Here is a 16,043-nt window from a genome sequence, read left to right as displayed (position 1 = left end):
ATAGTAGCCATGAGAGCACACATAGTGGCCATGAGAGCACACATAGTAGCCATGAGAGCACACATAGTAGCCACTCTCTTCAAGGGAGAGGAGGTAGTCTGCCCATGTTGAAAGATTTGTTGCTAGGCTATTTTTTAAGAAACAGAAAATGTTGCTAAAGGGAAAAATGGTCAAATTGGCCTGCCAATTCACCTACTGTACACCACCTCTAAATGTCGGACAGACATTGTTGGCGGCTATAGAGCATGTAGCCTTTAGCAGCTAAAACGAGAAATAATGACAAAATCAGGACTTTAATAAAACGGAGCTAAAAGAAGGATGAATATTGGACATTGTGCACATGACTTCAAATTGATTCTAATGTGGTACTATGTCTGCTGGATGTATTCTATTTTTTCATCGTGGTCTCACAGAAATACATGAAATTACCAGGACCTACTTACAGTGCATTACAGAGTGGTGGCACATAATGTGTTCGAATGACATGACGCCACCACGGAAACAATTTAACTTCAGTATTAGGCAACGAAATGAACATTTGGTTTTGGGAAAAAAAACACTTAGGTTTAGGAAATATGTCACAAATGTAACGATAACTCAACAACAACTTCATGGAGACTGGATACCAAAACAGAGCTACATGTGAGTGAATATTGAACTTTTGGCAGCAACACGACTCCAGAGGAATGATAATGTGGCTCCATGTTTGCTTATTGTTCAGCTTATTGTTATTAGCTCGAACAGCTTGTTTAGCTGGGGATAATATGATAGCAGCGTATCTTGTTTTGATTTTATTCTGCCCCCTAAAGGGCAGAAAGTGACAAATACAACTTGCAGATTTTCCTTTCCTTCCTATTGTGCTAGCAGCTGAGAGTATTCCTTATATTATTTCTCCATCTTTCCTGCCTTTCAACAACCGTCTCTGCAGTTAACTGTCTAAGAATCCCACAGCAAACGTGAACGATCTTCATCCCTGCTGTCTCTCCCCTCTCTCCTCCCTCCCTGCTTCCTTTCTGCACCTGCATGCCCGCCCTCTTCCCTTCTTCTATCCATTCATGTCTGTCAGGCAATTACCACCTCCATTCCTCCTCTACATTGATTTTCTCCCCTCCTCCTGTTCATCGCTTCCATCCCCTCTCTCACGTCCATCCTCACTTCCCCCTTTATACCTCGCTTTCTTGTGGACTTTCCCTTTCTTCATCTGTCCATGTCTTTTCTGTCTATTTACACAATAACCACTCATTGTTGTTCCTTTTCCATCTCTTCCTCTTTTCCAGCTTCCATTGTTCACCTCCCACTTGCCGTCCCACCCGTGAACCCACTGAGGCCCGCCACCCTACCCCGTGTCTGCTGCGAGGTCTCGTAGACATTAGCTGTCTCCATTCTGCCTGACTGAGCTAAATTATTCCACAATAAGTCACTGGGCTAATTCACTGGAATAATCACCTCATGCATTTGAAATTTAAATGAATTCATGAGCGCCTGCACCACTCCCTCATTAGAGATCCCTCTCAGGACTCAAACCAGCAGGTAGGGGTACACAGGAAGGCACAGTACACCTTTCCCCTGTGGGTGCACGTGTGTGATGGCATCATGTGTGTCTGCGTGGTGTGTGTGTGTGTGTGTGTGTATGTGTGAGTGTCATCATTTGCTGTTGAGTGGGAAGAGGGGATATATTTGAAGTTGGCAAGCATGTGTATTCCCAGCATCACCGTCCCAGCCCACCAATCGATCAATATACTTCCTGATTGACTGGTATTGGCTAACGCATGGTTGACTTCTGCATTATGAAGATGTCCTTTAGGAGTCGACATGGCCACCTGCTGACAGCCTGACTGGATGCGGACCCCTGGGAGGTGTGCCATTGATTGGTGTGTCGACAGGCACCCAGAGAGCAGAAGACTGCCGCAGACAAAGACGTTGTGTTTATACAGCAGACATACACACATTTGGATCCAAAAGATGAATGAGATAGAAGAAAATCAAAGAGTTGAAGTTGTGGCAATCAACTAACTGTTTCATCATGTATGTGTGAGCAGAGGGGAACAGGGCAGCCAACCAAGAAACATCCAAAAATACACAGAAGAATCAGGTTTTACAGGCACGGACAGCATGCACGTTTACACACACTGTCTGCCCGTCAACCATTAGCCTGAACACAAATCTATTTTCAGCGGGATATAACATTTCTGAAGAGCAATCAGAGAGTCAGAGAGCATGAAGCTGTCAGAGATGGGTTGAAGAGAAGTTGGGACATACTGCCTCTGGCTCGCCTCATACTGATGCTGCATTTAACCTTAAAGCAAGAAAAGTACAAGATCTTTCATCACGGACTAATAAACACAGTTAAGTGTCAAAGACTTAAGCTGCTTTTATACTGATCATGTTTGTGTCTTCAAAGCATCACATTGATTTAATATTGGCATATAATTAATTATGAGACATATTTTAACATCCTCATACTGTACTTTCATCTCTTTCTCACTTTTATTTTTAACTAAACTACATTTTGGGGGACATTGAACAATCAGAACCAGGCTGATATGTACAGCATGTCACATCTTAAACGGAAACATATTGACTAAGATAGAAAGTTAAACATTTTTTTAAATATTTCTAAGCTTCATTTTGGTGTATAGATGGTGGGTTTTCCAGCCACAACACCAGGCTTTTGTCTCACTAGCTCCACATGTGACACTTCCCGCGATCTGAAAGTTCCCTGAGTGATCGCAGAACAGTCAACTCTCAGCCCATTGCCTGCTGGGCGCTGACTCAGCGCTAAAACACCCATTCGGCCACACACTCAAGGGCACGGGCTATTTAAATATTATTCACATCAGAGGGAACAATATTAACCATCTCATAAAAACGGCACAATAGAACAATTAACACAGTAGTAACGCTACTGCAGATGTAAAAAAAACAAAAGCAGTTCACTTACCCAGAGCTGCTCTTCACTATTTAAAGACAAAGTCCATCCTCCTTTCTTTGATTACAAAGAGTTTAATCTCACGGTTGTTCAGTACATCCGTGCGGTTCAGTTCCAGTAAGAAGTCCTTCTCGATTCATGGACGCCAGTGAAGACAGTCGAGTCTCCCCAGTTGTATTTCTTGAATACGTTTTAATGCGTTTGAGACTGAAAATGTCTGCTCCACGGAGGCAGCAGATATTGGGATTGTCACCGCCCAACATGTCAGGCTGGCCCACTGACCAATCACGTAGTTGTAGGCCAGCTAGCAGGCTCTGACACATCAAAGAATACGCCCAACATGTCAAACTAAAGATCTGATTGGTCGAACACTATGACAATCAACAATATCGTCCCCATTCACTTAAAGTGCAAAGGGATGCACTTGTGAGTCTGCAGGCCTTGGGCCTCTCTTCTTACCTAGAGACACAGAGGTGAGATCTGATTGGATAAAAGCTCTACTTAAAACAAGCTGCACTGGAAGCAGAGCAACTGAGGAAGACAGGAGCTGTGCAATGAACTAATGAGATAAATATTTAGAATACATGTAGTGTATGAAAAATAATTAAATTATGAAATAGCTATAACTTTGTGATTCTGTCCAGCAGAGAAGGCCTTACTGGCCCTGACGGCCCACCACTGCAAAGTCCTATGTTGCTAACAGAATAGAGAATTTAATCTTGTGTTCATCCAGAATGATATGAATCGATTTGAAGAAATCTCTCTTTCCATTAAGCAAATTAAATTCACAGCTTCAGTCAGTATATTGAACATTTCACAATAATGATCCAGTTTATATGACTAAATATAGAGGGTCAATATTTTCTTCTGATTATTTTCATAATTGCTGCTATATCCCATCACATCAATCAACATGTAAGCCATGAACTGTGCAATGCTCGGCATAAATTGTCGTAATACTCCATATGCAGAAACACAGCAGTGTGTGTGTGGATATGTCACTGCAGTCTGGTGTTAGCTGTGCATGAGTTAATCATGGAACCTACAGTGGGTTGTTGTGTGTAAAGACATGGTGCTTTCAAATTAGAGACTGCAGATGGAACACATACAGTAGATGTCCTGCTGCCTTCAGAACGCTGTCGGGAGTTCAGACTGTAAAATCATTACAGATGACAGATTATGGTAAGAATCAGTCAGTACGAGCTGCTTCACTAACATTCTTGTTCTGATTGTATTGAATTATTTTATAAAATAAAATAAATATCATGAATATGTTTCTAGCTGCTTTCAGATGTGTGAACATGGCTACACACACAAATTATACAGAAACTGTGTGAAAACCTGAAACTTCCAGAGGGAATGCAACAAACACACCTTTGAATGAAAGTAAAGTCAGAATTTGAGTCTCGTGATACACTTTGAATCTGAGTTTGAGAACAGAGACACGATTTTTGCAGCATTGAAAAGCAAAAAGAGCTGGAAAATGCTGTGACCAAAATAACCGATGGATTTAATTTACATGGGGTTTGTTTACAAGGTTATTCTAAAGCGTGACTGTGGCAACTCATTTCCTTGGACCCGATTGGCAAACCGGAGTTAGCATGTAGCTAACAGAATGATGTTTCCCCCATGCAACACATTTCTTAGGGCCTAGGCCCCATGCAGGCGCTGGGAACTACTCTTGTGCCAACTTTCAAGGGTGCAGAGGAAGGTTGCGCCTGGCATTACTAAGCGACAATAATTAAATAATGAAATACTATTATATAATTAAAATATTGTCCGTGAGACAAATCGTAAAGCTCTGGCCCTGCACTGAAATAATTCATTAAATATGGATTGATACTTACGGAAGAAAGGAAAGGTGAATGGTTGTTCCTTTTCATGCGACACATTGCTGCCTTCCAAAAGTTCAGCTCATCTCAGGGCGCAGCGCTTGTGCCCTTAAATGTAGGAGCTTGGGAACATCAAGTTCAGCTACACCAACAAGAATGGATTTTAGGGTGCAAAAAAACTGTGACTCTTTGATAGCATTAGCAAAATCAGTCTTTGGTTGCTTTCAAAATCCATTCAAACAGAAAGACGGAAAAAAGGCCAATCCAGTGTGCTCTTTACAAAGAACCGGACTTCCCTTGCACGAGGAAAAGGGAAAGTACAGCCATCCCATGTTCTAAATCTCATCCAATGCACACACAATGCTTTTCAGACATTCCCAAAGTGAATTTGGCCGCAAGTGTTTAAGAAGAAAGTTGAAGACTTGATGTTTTTCTTCTGGAACTGTCACTAGATCTCTGGTCATCTGAGTGACAGCTTGCGTCAGAGGTATTGTCAGTCGAACCCATTAGCCTGTCAAGAACCCAAGGCAGTTGTTTCACTCTTCACACCGTTACCGCTCGGAATGAAACACAGTGGCAGTTTTGGAAATAATCCATTTTCAACTGTGGTGCAGAGACCAATGACCATGAACATAACAGGCTGTTGTATAGCTGTGTATGTACATTAAAACATATAAAAAGGGGGAATATGTAAAGAGGTATTTATTGTTCATCAGAAGGACATTATACCCTTGAACTGATTATGTTACTATTGTTGTCGTTGTCCAGAGCGTATTCAAGCACAGTCTATAACAGTCCATCAGGGAAATGACTGCAATTCAGATGTAATGGAATAACCACACAAGCACATTGGTACAACTATAAAGCCAGCCAAATTACAAAATGCTACATATGCATGCTCACAAAGAGAGACAGCTGAGGGAAATACAAAACAAGAGGCAACCAGAAGAAAGAGAGAAACATGTCGACTCACTGGCACGCACCAGTCACCACTGGAACCTGCTGGACCTGAGTGACACGTGTTTACCTTTCTTTCTTCTTTGCTGGAAACCCAAATTGCTCCATGGATGGAAACAGCGAGAGCTCTCCGAAGCACAGTGACTGAATATGTGCATTTTTATTTTCCATAACCGTCCCTCCTGACAGGCAGGAACACGCCTATTTAAGATGTGTTTTATACAGCAGGTCGTGTCGAGCCTTGCCCACCTTTGATAGACAAGAGGCAGAATACAAGACAGTGAAACTGAAAACCTTCTTTGTTGTTGTTGCTGGTTATCTTTCTGTCTCTTCTATTTACAGAGTTTAAAAGTTCTCTCTCCTTTTTGGAATATTTATTAAAATCCTTTTTCCATTCTATAGTCAAAAATAAATCAAATTTACAAGTGGTTACATCAACAGTACCCGGGGCTTTGGAGAGAAACTTTCCACGGTGTCAACTTTTCTCGCCCAATCATACGCAACCTTGATGAACTTTTACAGGCAAACACTAAGCGAGGGGCATCAGAAGTTATCCAAAGCATTCGTCGGCATGGTTAAAGGGGAGTTCTGATTTGAAAAAAAGTGACTGAAGTCCCAGAGAGAAGAGGAGAAGGGGATGAGAGAAGGAGGAGAAGAGAGGGATGAGAGGAACAGACTGATTCGTGAAACCCTACAGCAGCCCTTAAGCTAAAATCCATAACTGTGTTGCTGTATGCTTGGCTGTCATAGCTCCGCGCTCAGTCACTCATCCAGTCGTAGACATTCACACACTCATGCATGTGTTCCCACGACATCCACTGCACCCACAGCCACAGACAAACCTGTCACATTCATCCAGACACATTATGTGGACAGATGACCAAATCACATTTACAAAACTCTGTAGAAGACATTCAAAAAATATTTAAAAGCTCATTTAACTTAGTCCATTTATGACAAAAATATCTATTACTTAACACACACTGACATCATTGCATTAACACACATGGTGCACTGAATGCACATATAATATGCAAATATGTAAATGCGCATGAACATAATTGGATACCTTTGCATAATATTAATATAATTGAACTGCTGCATAAATTGGAAAGCAATATTTCCACGGGTGTTCACTTTACTGGTGAAAGCAGAGAGTGCATGTGTGTGTGTGTGTGTTGTTGTTGGTCAGCTTCCTGTCACTCTCTGTGCCACAGTCCAGCAAAGGCCTCCAAATGCCTCCGGCCAATCAGAGTTAAAAGTCCTCACCATGACAACCGCGGCAGCAGCCCACTCGTCTGTCTCATCACCCCGGCGACCTGCACCCTGTTTCCTCATTTCCTTCACGTAAGGAAGACTTCATCACCTGCCGGGGGTGGGGCAGCTGCAATGAAAGCTACTTATGTAATTCTTGGAAAACGTTCATCTCTTAGTGTGTGTGTGTGTGTGTGTGTGTGTGTGTGTGTGTGTGTGTGTGTGTAAGAGATATGGGAAGAGAAAAGAGGAGCGCTTGCCTCCATGTACTGAGTGAATCAGATGACAGGTAAGCTACTCACCGGATACCAAATCACAGAGAAGTTTGGAGAGGAAGTGGAGGTAGTGCACAGCATGCGGAGGACTGTTCCTCATCCAAGTATCAGAGACATTTGGGAGATGAAGTGATCGGAGAATGAAGGAAGATGGAATGAAAGGATAGAGGAGAGCTTGTCAGATGAAGGCGGCTGCAACGATTGGATAATGAAGCATTAGAAGTCAACATGAGTGTGATTTTAGGGAATGCAAGTGCATACAAAACAATTTTCACACTCCCAGTTAAGGACATAATTATAGAAACAAAGATGAGATTCACACCTCAATGGGACACTGCATGAAGTGACTTGCAAGTGTTGCATACATTTCAATTCACACAAATAACTAACAGTGGAAGCCACTGGTGCTGCAAAAAACCCTTATTAATAAGGGCTACAAATAGTGATCATTTCCATCATTGAATAACTTTTTGAATAATTGTTTGGACTTCAAAATATCAGAAGAAATATACATTTTCCAGAGAACAAAAGGGCATTTCCAAAATGCTGTCTGACCAACACAACAATTGTTTAAAACTGAGAGAGGCAAGAACCAGCAATTTTGGGCATTTTTTATAATAAATTAATTAAAAGATTAACGGATTATCAAAATGAGGTTCAGAGTAGATCAGCCCAATAATGGAGTTAGACGCAGTACATTTCCTCTGTCTTTTGGTTGTCTTCGTATGCAGTAGTTTTGTACTCGCCTTCATCTGACTGAAGAGTGCGTTTAGGGAAAGGGTTGAGACTATTGAGTCCGATGAGCCTCGAACTTCTTGAGACATGGCCAACCCACTCCCTGACTCCACTAACACGCTATAAGCAGTGGAGCTGGTGGAACATGTTCTAGGGAGGGCTGTGCCACATCCTATCAATGTCAGCAAACATCCCAGAATGATTTAATGCAAAAACGTTAAGGTATCACACACGCATTAATACTATAAAACACACACACACACACACACACATACCCTTCGCGGATGACACCACCCTCATTGGACTCATCTCTGGTGGGGATGAGTCCGCCTACAGGTGGGAGACTGACCATCTGGTGACCTGGTGCGGTCTGAACAACTTGGAGCTCAACGCTCGAAAGACAGTGGAGATGGTTGTGGATTTCCAGAAGATTGCAGCCCCACATGTCCCTAAGACCCTGTGTGACTCTCCCGTCGACGCGGTGGAGTCCTTCCGATTCCTGGGCTCCATCATATCCCAGTACCTCAAGTGGGAGCTGAACATCAGCTCCATCACTAAAAAGGCTCAGCAGAGGATGTACTTCCTGAGGCAGCTGAAGAAACTCAACCTGCCAAAGACAATGATGGTGCACTTCTACAGAGCCATCATTGAGTCCATCCTCTGCTCCTCCATCACAGTCTGGTACGCTGCAGCCACTGCCAAGGACAAGGGTAGGCTGCAGCGCATCATCCGCTCTGCTGAGAGGGTGATTGGCTGCAATCTGCCGTCCCTCCAGGACTTGTTCGCTTCAAGGTCCCTGAAGCGAGCAAGAAAGATTGTAGCCGACTCCTCTCACCCTGGACAAAAACTGTTTGTGCTACTTCCATCTGGTAGGAGGCTGAGGTCCATCAGGACCAAGACCTCACGCCACACGAACAGCTTCTTCCCGTCCGCAGTCGGGCTCATTAACAGAGCCCGGGTCCCCCACTGACTCTGTCACCCCAGAACAAATTCCCACCGGTCACTCCCCTGCATCCCTTCTATTACACTACACTTACATCTCATGTGTTTATAGTCCTGTCGTCTGTTCATTGTTTATAGTCCTGTTATCTGTTTGTTTGTGCACTTTATTTTAGATTTCACTTTATTTTATATTTCATCTTTTTTTATATTTCATTTATTTTATATCTTACTTTATTTCATATTTCTTGTAAATTTTAATATGTTTCTACTTGCACTGATTGTTATTGATTGTTAAATGTTTGCACCTCCCGTCACGCCAAATTCCTTGTATGTTCAACATACATGGCAATAAACGGTTCTGACATATATAACATGTGTATGTATTGAGATGCCCCTATGGACCTTGTTATAGGAGGTAAAGATCAGGAGAAGTAAACATGAAGTGTAATTATGAATACTGATGTTAAATTAAGCTATGATGAGTTTTCACTGTTAATCTACCATCTCAGTTACATGTTGATGCCTCCATGACCAAGTTAAGCAGATGAGACTGAGGACAACTATGTAGAAGAGAAGATGTTCACTTTGCCTAATATGTAGCTTGACAGAGTTCTCCATGTGTGCCCTGGTGTTCTCATGTTTCCTTACCTCCTCCTCCCTCACTCCCTACCCTGGTGTTCTCATGTCTCCTTACCTCCTCATCCCTCACTCCTAACTGTTCCTGCTGGATCTGTCCCCGTTGGTCGCTCTGCTCTCATCTGTGCATGAAAGAGCTTCATGAACCTTTCAGCTGAAACTCTGCTAAATACTCTTTGTTTCAATAAAGAAGCACAAACCTTAGCAATGTTTGTGTTGAATACTTTCAGTTCTGAACTTCTACAGACAAATTACATCATATTGAAAGACAAAGGATGCAACAACTCTGATGTCTCACAATATCCCAACTGAAGGCTGAAAAAGTTAAGCCAACGCGGAAGTGACCGCTCAATTTTTGGCCACTTGAGGATGGCTCAGAAAGCGAGCCAATGCCCAGACCTCCATGTTTAAATACACAACGTTACAGCAGAAATAAACATGTTGATAGCCTGGTACATGTTTAGGTCTTAATAGGGCAAGCTAATTCCCCCGTTTATGAAAACTGCACAGGGGCTGAATTTTTATAGAACTCACTCGTTCAAATGATATTAAGGCTTAAAGTTATGCATAATTAGTAACATGGCAGCATGGAGTCACAGGTGGGTTAGTCTGCTGTCTGCTCTGCTGCATCACCCAGGCCCGCTTCAGCTCCGCCACTGATCCACCTGTCAGCTTGTCCATCACAAACAAAAATGCTTTTCGCTCAGCAAAATGAATTAATATCACAGTTAACTTGAATTAGGGCTGCACCTTACTAACCAATCTAGCTATCTAGTGCTAACGTAAGCTGCTTACACGACGCATGTTGGGCTAATGGTACCTGAGCCCTCTTGGCCTCACCCTTCTCCAACTCCACCCTCTCGTCCAAATACAGTCACGTTTGGTTCCAATAAACCAAGATGACGGCGGCCAACCCAAGGCTTCAGAGCTGTAGTCTACAAAATGAAGCATTGCGTCATACGCCCCAGCTGTAACCAGCTGACAGCCAGCCGATTGAATCATAGCTTCCAATCGGCCACACACCAATCACAGCCCACCCTCACTTCAAGGAGGGTGGGTCATTTATATATGACTCCCTTCTCACTAATCCTTTCTACATCTACGCTGTTACAGACCGTAGTGCTGGCAAAGCTTTGCCTCCTCCACCCCAGCCTCCACCCTTTCTAGTTCAGAGTTCATCCTGCAGAGCAAATGGTTGAAATGTCTTAAAAAAAACAAACAAATAAATAGTATTTACTTCAGGCTCATTCCTGTATACCCGGGGGGTTGATGCTTGGTAGCTGCTGTCTAATCCGGGGAACATTTAAAGAGCGGAGCCATCAGCGCCTTGTTGCAATAAATGGTTCAACAATCTATGACGAGAGTGTTCCTGACTGAACCAATGGGTCTAGACTCTAGAGAAGGGGTCGCCAATTGGCGGACCGCGGTCCGGATCCGGACCCAGACGCCGTTGTATCCGGACCCAGGACCTAAAACCGATTTTATTTTGACAGAGCGATTCTATTTTAACCGGCGCAGCTTTTTCAGCATTTACGGCACTTGTTCAGCGGTGCAGGAAACACACCGACCAATGCGTTATAAATCACATCACGTGATGCAGCTCAGCCAATCAAATATGGGTATTCTGACAAGTTTCCCGAGCGAGATGTACACACACCGGGGGAGAGACGAGGAAAGAGAAGGAAGAGCAGGAGAATAATACGTGAGTCAGAGAAGTTATTTCACATGACGTTCTCCAAAGAGAGAAAAGTCTTCAGAGAGACCAGAGTCTTTAACCAAGAATGAACAGACTCTTATAGGTTCATTCTTCACATGGACAGTTTATAACCAGTGTGTCTCACATGTTCAGAGACCGTGACGATTATTAAAAGCAGTAAATGAAGCGACACTACGAGGCAAAGCACAACTCTTTTGAGCAAACGTACCCACTCACATCTGAATGAAGACACAGAAAATAAACCCAAGAGCCCAATATGATCAGAATCATAACACATGAATTCACTTCACAACAATGATGTTAACAGAGAGAATAGAGCTGAAACAAGTGTTAATAACCACAGATAAAGTCCATGCAGAAACATTTCTCTTTTTAAATTAGAAAAATATAATATTGTGTCTTTTTGATTGACATCACTTCACACCTGAATGAACTGAATTTAAAGCTGCAGGACAATTCAGTGAAATTAATTTTTCTAAAATGAATTACTTTATTTTAAGATGCACATTTTTGAAAAGCTTTCGGTTATGTCAGTTATTCTTTAATCCAGCTCTTATTTTACTTGAAATGAGAAGAACATTTATTTATGTATTTCTATGTATTATTTATAATCCATCCAGTTAAATTTGAAAAGTGAGAATAATAATTGTTAAAATATAATTGATGTGTACTTTCTTTATTTGATTTGACAGTTGTTGACTACACAGAGACGTTGTTACTACTAGGCTTCTTTAATATATATATATATATATATATATATATATATATATATATTTATATATAACTAAATAGCACAAGTTAGATATTATTGTAATGTTCCAGACCTTTACCCGAGGACATTTTCTCAATCTGGACCTTTTGGAATTTTAATTGAATACCCCTGCTCTAGAGCTTCCCTGCAAGGTTGCAAAAAGTCCAACAAATCAAAAGTCAAAATAAGTGGTTTATACATTATACATATGCACCTATACATACTTTATAAGTGTTTAATTTATAATATGGTACAACTTGGAAAGGTCAGCATCAACAATGCATAACAAAAGCTAAACCTGTTACTTTCCTTGCTGCTGTCATATCGGTGCCTGCTCCATCGTACTCATCTCCACCCCATTCACCTCCAGCTGTCCAATGGGTCCTTCCAGATGTTTCAGATGACAAGATGATTTCATCCCTACTCTTCAAATGACTGCAGAACATGCTGTGACCCCCTATAAGATCCTCTCATATGTCAACTCTCCCCATCGCGCAAACTACATCAAAGAGATGAATTTCAGCTGGAACGAGTGATGCTGTTGTTTTTCTTGGGAGGACAGTGCTTGAAGAAAATATCTTGTAACTAGGACTGGAATTAATGATCATTTTCATTACCTGTTCATTATTTTTCTGATAAATTGATTAAACATTTAGTCCGGGATATTTGATTAGATCCTGTTTCAGTCTTTTGCTGAGATCTCTGATACATTCTGTGACGTTGACCTTCTGCACACAACTCAGAACACGACATTCACATAAAAAGACTTGCAGACAGTTATTCAGTGGTGTGTTGTTGGGTTGGAGGTTGATAAATGTGGTCAAACCAAGTTATCAAAGCTTGTTCACTACAGCAAGAGGCTGACACTGGAGCTTTCCTGGTGTAAAGAAATTATTCTGAAGCTAAATGTTGTTTACTTTAACGGCTGGAAGGTCTGAGCAGAGGTTAAGTTCAAAGTTCAAAGTTTGCTTTATTGTCAATTCCACAATATGTAGCAAATATACAGAGGAGTTGAAAAGACGTTTGTGATCAGACATTGAAAAACACCAGTTTTGTTTGCACTTTGAACTCATTCAATGCAGCTGGACTACTCTTAATACATCTGCGTACGTCTGTGAGGCTCAAACAAACAGAGGGAAGTGATGGATGGTAGCAGCCAGATCACACTTCTGATGCTGATGTAAACAGGAATAATAGATGAAGCTGTTGTAGGTGTGGAAACTCTGCAGACCTAGTCAATTAGCAAACAGTGTGAATAATAACAGTGTGAGCCAAGAGGCTGCACTTTAACTTACAATTACACCTGCAGAAACAGAACAAAACCAGTTATTTTTGGCTGCTGGTGACCAAGCAATCACACACAGGCCCTGATGCTGGAGGAGTAACATCTGAAACGCCCACCGCCTGCAACCATTTTCAAATTATTCACCACTAGAAATGCATTCTCCGGCGGATTGTCATTTTACCCCGGCCCGGCAAGAAATTAAATGGAAATGTCAAATGGTAAACAATCGCTGGAAAACTTGAACACGTTCCTTCTCACACACACACACCTCATGCATGGCGCCTTCATGCAATTTGAATTTCCATTTGTAAGCTCACTTGGCAGTGTGTCCCAATGTTTTATTGATGGAAGGCGTGAAGTCACCTGAACTCTGTGGTTCCCTCTCACACAGGCAGGCCTCCTGGACAGATGTGCAGCAGTGGGGTGATTTGTTTGTTCAACAACAGCAAGAAGGGATGATTAATTCCATTTATTTATCTCAGCTTGAAGCAGTTATGGCCTATTTATTTCTCTATTTTCTCTATCTTTTTGTGTTTCTTGCCCCTCCCCCCCCTGTTGGCCCTCAGGCACCTGCAGTCATTTACCTGCATTCTGTTTCTCCGTCTCCCCATTTTCCCCTCCCCTCTCCCACCACCAATACAATCTCTCTCCCTCTGTCTCAAGCAGCAGTGCATGCATCCCAGCAATGGGATATTGCTTTTCTAATCTTGCTGACAGGGGACAATATTTATGTATTGTTTTTCAATATCCATTTCGCATGCTTACATAGGCCTCGGTTTGGCTCGGACACAAAAAGTACGGCAGGAACACACAAGCTCCTCTCCCCTCCCCTACCGACGCCGTGTGTTCTCTATGTGCTCACATCTGCCCCTCTGTCTACTCCCCCTACAACCATTATTAGTATTCCTTCTTGGAGGGCAAATAAGGGACAGGGAGGTATGCAGACTCCATGAAATAAAAGTTTGGAGAAAGTAGAAAGCTGTTTTGGAAGTTGAGTGTGAGTGGCCAGAGCAGTTCACATGGAGGAGCAAGGCCTTAACAACAGCATGATTGGAGCTTGGAGACGAGTCTTGGGGCCCCTGTGTATGGACAGCACTATACTGTGGGGAAGGAACTTCTCCTTGGTATTCAACAGCTCTCGGCTTCCAAGGTTTGGGTTTCTTTAAAGCCTCTCCTTCGCTCTCACTCCCTCTTTCTGTATGTCTTCCTTGCGCTGCCGAAGGCCATTGTAAGTCCTTTCACAGTGTCTGTCTGTACAGTTCACCGGGGTCCCTCCAGACCTCTCGCCCTTCTCTTCCTCTCCACCCCTCCCCCTCCCCCATCTCAGGCCCTTGGGCTCTGACCCTGGCCAAATGTCTGACAGCTCACTAAACAGAACGGCCTCGTGATCCGCATTGAGATAAACACACCCACACACACACACACACACAGACGTAGACCCTGAATAAGACTACCAAACACTATGTGTATTGCTTAGCAATCTTGAGGTGTGAGCGCTTCGGTTTGCTGCAGTGTATTTTCTGTGATTAGGTGCTTTTGAGTCCAGAGAAGTTCTCTAAAGCTGCAGCACTCGGCATCTTATTGATCCTAAAAAGACACATGTTTCTGAAAGACATAAGTGTAATGAATGATATCACTGTGTGTGTGTGTGTGTGTGTGTGTGTGTGTGTTTGTCCTTGATCAGTGTTGCATTCTTGTGTATTTCTTGCCATTGTATAAAAAACAACAAAAGCTCGACAAAACAGCTTTTTTGTCTCTCTCTCTCTCTCTCTCACACACTTGAACACACACAAGATTCACGCACGCAGGCGCTTAGAGGAGACGCAAACTAAATGATCCATAAACAATGATTTATGAGATGAGCGGGATGTCAGAAGTAGGATGTGAAATATTCAGCAGCTCTTCCATATTCACAGTGGATTTAGAGGTGCATGGATCCACAGCAGCAGGTTATACACACACTGATGCACTCTATAACCCTGGGGATCCAAGCGTGCACGTTAGCTTGTCAAACACTGGCTCATATCTTACCACTGCATTATAGCGTCATCAGGTTCTACAAAAGTCTAATCAGCCGGTGGAGGTTATGCAGGTTTTGAGGCAAAGTAGGGAGACGCAAACCCACACATGCATACAAAAATAGACATTACAAACATTCCCCAATGCACGAGGACAAATAGGAACTTACAAAAAGTGGTGCATATGCTGTCCGCATGTTACACACACACTCATGCTCAGATACTTCATCTGATGGAATTGAAGTGAAGGCTGGTAACCACGTTTTTAAATTGTATTAAGTATTAAAGAGTTGGTTTCTTCTCTGGGATTAGTGGCCTTCCACAATCTTTTACTTTTAGATGCTCAACTGCCAAGCCTGATCTTCACTGCAGCTCTACAGCACTGACCTGACAAAGATACACCCGCACACAGACCTACACTTTCACTGCTCTCTCTCTCTCTCTCTCTCTCTGTGTGTCTTTCTTCCGGCCCTTCTCTCGTATTTATTTTACCTTGCAAATCTCAAATTATTGACAAATCTTTGTAAATAATATAAATTGGATGAGTATTGCTTGTAGTAGTGTTTGTTGGATGACAATGTTGACTGGTCAGACTTAGTTAGCTCATACCTCAGATTTGCATTTACTTTAAATATTATACAGAAGTTCATACGCGGATACGGACATTCATACGCGGATACGGACCTTCATACGCGGATACGGACGTTCATAC

The sequence above is a fragment of the Anarrhichthys ocellatus genome, unplaced genomic scaffold (genome assembly GCF_004355925.1).
Source record: "Anarrhichthys ocellatus isolate YVR2014 unplaced genomic scaffold, GSC_Weel_1.0 scaffold31, whole genome shotgun sequence".
Lineage (NCBI taxonomy): Eukaryota > Metazoa > Chordata > Actinopteri > Perciformes > Anarhichadidae > Anarrhichthys > Anarrhichthys ocellatus.
This window is presented reverse-complemented; position numbering follows the sequence as displayed.